This window comes from Poecilia latipinna, unplaced genomic scaffold (assembly GCF_001443285.1).
Source record: "Poecilia latipinna isolate Pla-1442-1.1 unplaced genomic scaffold, P_latipinna-1.0 Scaffold3560, whole genome shotgun sequence".
NCBI classification, from domain to species: Eukaryota; Metazoa; Chordata; class Actinopteri; order Cyprinodontiformes; family Poeciliidae; genus Poecilia; species Poecilia latipinna.
In genome coordinates, this window is record NW_015116176.1 from 19,004 (window position 1) to 22,808 (window position 3,805).

Here is a 3,805-nt window from a genome sequence, read left to right on the forward strand (position 1 = left end):
ATTAAGTAACAAACAAATGGCTTCTACCGCAATAATTATCCATCCATCCATCCATTTTCTGAACACCCTTGTCCCTCAGTGGGGTCGGGAGGGGTGCTGGTGCCTATCTCCAGTTAACGTTCCGGGCGAGAGGCGGGGTACATCCTGGACAGGTCGCCAGTCTGTCGCAGGGCCGCGATAATTATGTGAAATTAAATTAATATTTTTTTTTTAAAGTTTTGTACGCTCTGGCATCTTCCTTCGAGTCCCAGAGGCTTTTCCTGTATCAAATATGCTATTTATTTAGTGGAAATATTGATGCGATGAAACTCTCTCCAAAATAATAACCTTTTTCAACTTTTAAAGCTCCACTGTTGAAAATGAGAAACTGACATTCACAAATGACATTGAAATAAATTCTAGTCCAACTTCTGGTTTGTGGCGATTCGTCTGGATCCTGTTGGGAGGAAAAATATCCCAACTTCACAAGATGTGGCTTTAACCTAACTCCTATGTGGCTTTAACCTAACTCCTTTCAGTCTGAAGTTTCTCATATTGAGGTCATCAAACCAAAGTTCAGATCTACCATAACTGACTGACACAGGTGATCGCCACCAGGTCAAAAGTACAGCTTTTTGGCGCAGCACATTCATTAATGTTTCCATCATGTATGTTTTCAGATGCTAAGCTGTCACAGCAGACCATCCTGCAGGCCTCTGGTCTCAGTGTTTCCCTTCAGACTCCCTGGCCTGGTCTCTGGTCATCCTGAAGCTTCAGGATGACCAGAGACCTTCACCTTTCTGGAGCAAGAACACCCGGCCAAATGCATTGGTGACACATTCATTTAAAAAAATGTGGCTGTTCTTATAGCATTGATATGCAAGAACCATCTGTATTTTACTGTTTTGAATAAATAAAATATGTTTGATTATTATGAAAGCTGTGTTCCTTCTAATCTGTGTAGTTGTAATTGAATCAAATCTCATGTTTTCACATCCCAGAGACAATAAAATGGATCGTTTGTTTGTGGCTTAAAACAAAGTAATCTTAATACAACAAAGCTACAAAAATAGAATACAGATTGAAAGTTTTGGACCCGTTTTATTTTTTGGTTTCATTACACTGAAGATTCTTCAACATGAAGCTAAACAGTGAGTGGAGTACCTTGTATGTACTAGAAATGAACAAACATGACATATTGGGTTATTAATAGTAACCATAACAGTTATTTTACACAGCTTGGTTTATTAAATAATGATTGTGTTCACTTACGGACGCCTTCAATTGGAAATCTGCAATCTGAAGTGTCAGTGAAATAGTTTAGCCAGTCAGTCCTCAGGTCGGTCTGCCCTGCATGTTTCAGGTGTTTCCTTCTGTCACACCTGGCCTCAATAAATGTTTGATTAATGGATGAGCTAATGCTATCATTTGTATCAGGTGTTCTGGAACAAACACTTTAAAATGTAAAATGTTAATGTCCTGTATAACAGTGTAATTAATATAGACAAATGTTTTCATCTCATTGTGTCATTTTCACTCTGTGTCTGAAGTTAAACACATTTCTGGATGTTCTGTGTTTCAGTTAAATTGAAGTTAGCAGGTTTTTAATCAGGGCCACAACACCCTGTATGGGTGTTGGGTTTAAGAAAAGAAGCTGCTCTATTTGAGTCCCAGCATTCATTTTTCCTCTGATGTTTGGGTGAACTCTTCTCTGCGGAGGTCGGCCATCTCTCTGGTTCTTCCTGAAGGAGACCCATCAGGAGTTCTGGTGCTGCTCCCAGTGCAGACGGTTCTCCTCACTGTTCGCCGTGTCAGCTGTGGTCCCTCTCTCAGACAAAATCTCCACAGTCATTCTTTTCCTTAACCCTTGAATAAACATAATAACAGAATACGTTCTGGTTGTTATTCCTGATTGGTTTGTTATTTGAAACGGTGTTTAATATCAAACTAAGATTAATTTATTTCCTTAACAGTTCCTTCTCCTGTTCCCTCAGGAGGGCAGAGTCTAGGAGTGACTAATTACATTTACTCAAATATAGTTGAGTAACTTTTTGAAACACAAATGAACTTTTAGGAATACTCTTACTGTGCTGAACTTTTTACTTTTACTCAAGTCATTTTATTATGAAGCATCACTATTCTTATTTGAACAAAATTTTCATTTTGTCTTTAAAATACTAAAATTTCCACTGAACTTCATATTTTGGGCCCTCTAATTGTGTAATTTTTTTTAGATATTAAATAATTGATAACTTGATCAGTTACTCAGTACTTGTATGCACTTTTTACCAAATACTTCTTTACTCTTACTTGTATAATTTCTTATACAGCTACTTTTTACTTTTACTTGAGTAAAAGCATGTTGAAGTGCTACTGCTATTTCTGGAGTACAAATTGTTGGCCCTCTTCCCACCTCTAAGGAACAGTAACCAAACGTTGACACACATATGTTGTCCAAAAACAGGGAAACTAAGGTGAGCAAGTTATACATCCACAAAGAACTACTTAAATTAATAGTCATATTTACTTTATATGCATACAACATGTATGCATGTGGGCCACACTTGGCACACTTCAGGGATGCAACCAAGAGAGGCAAAGATTGTAGGGCGAGTTCAGCTTTTATCCATTCTGCATTCTGTACCCTCACTAAACGTCACTGTATTCAGGTTGTCTGTTTACAAAGGTAAAATAACGGCGACCGACTCTAAACCACTCTTACCTTTTTACTCCGAGTCTCTCTTTGTCATTTAATCAACCTGTTGCCATGGCAACCGCCTGCACCCCACAAACCCAGCAGAGATTAGTTAAAAACATAACATTCAGTCCGTTAAGATATTAGGTTTTCAGGCTTCATATTTATATCTTGGTTAACAAGCCTCTCCTCTCATGAACACAGTGGTGGCTCATTAGCCAATTTAAACTTCTGCTCTGCTCGTCAGTTGGTCTTTGAGTCCCTTTTTATTTTCGTAATGGAACCGAAATGCATAGAAAGGCGCAACACCTTGTTGAAACAATAATTACTGAAATTATTAATTTTGTTGGGCCATTAATTTGAACACGTTTTGTTGATTTTATCCTTAAGATGTATTTGATCAGAGGACAAGCTGGTCTCAACATCCTGGCGGCGTTCAGTTTGTCACCTAATGCCGAGATCAACTCAAAACCTTCCGCAATCGTAATTGAGCACCTATTGATTAAATATAACTGTAGTTGGAAAACAAGCATCAGCTAACGCTAACGCTAACCATGCAACGTCTGGGCAACCGGAGGACTCCTGGACGGACAGCAGCGGTGCATGTCTGAAAGATGGCCTCCGATGCAGATCTCCAGGGCTTGCCACTCTCATTCTCTCAGCTCAACAAAAACAACTCTTTCTTCGATGCTCCATAGAGCTGCCTCTGGATATTGCAGTTCACTTACGATGTACAGTAAAGTCTGCTCCTTATAGTTGGATCACAGCTGGTAGCTACAAAGGCGTCCCGAACCTTCAATCGTAAGCCAACTTCAGCGGCCGCTTCGTCCAAACTATAAAAACTCCCGACGGTGAAGCTCTGAGTCCATGAGAGCCGCCAGCTGAAACACGTTCTGTCTGAACGGCCACACGAAAAGTAAAGTCGTGTGGCCACGACTTTACTGGTTTGGGAACCGAAGAGTTTAAAATGTGATTAAATCTTGTGGTAATATTTCTGAGTTGTAACATCTGTGTCAAATGCTGAAAATCTAGTTCTTGGATCTGTGCGTAAAGTTGAACTGTGACATCTGAAGCAGCTTCTTTTAATTTCTCACTTTAAACGGCTTGTTTAAAGTGAGAAATTACTTTAAA

The 3,805-nt window shown here is 39.3% G+C and overlaps 1 long non-coding RNA gene across 1 annotated transcript; it reads right to left on the reverse strand.

Annotated features, from left to right (window-relative positions):
• Window positions 1-1,060: 1,060 nt before the first annotated feature.
• LOC106941233 (uncharacterized) lies at window positions 1,061-3,593 on the reverse strand. The gene is made up of 2 exons (XR_001423310.1): window positions 3,228-3,593; window positions 1,061-1,845 (listed from the first exon to the last, which is right to left on the reverse strand). It is a non-coding gene; the product is annotated as an uncharacterized LOC106941233 (long non-coding RNA).
• Between the last annotated feature and the right edge of the window lie 212 nt (window positions 3,594-3,805).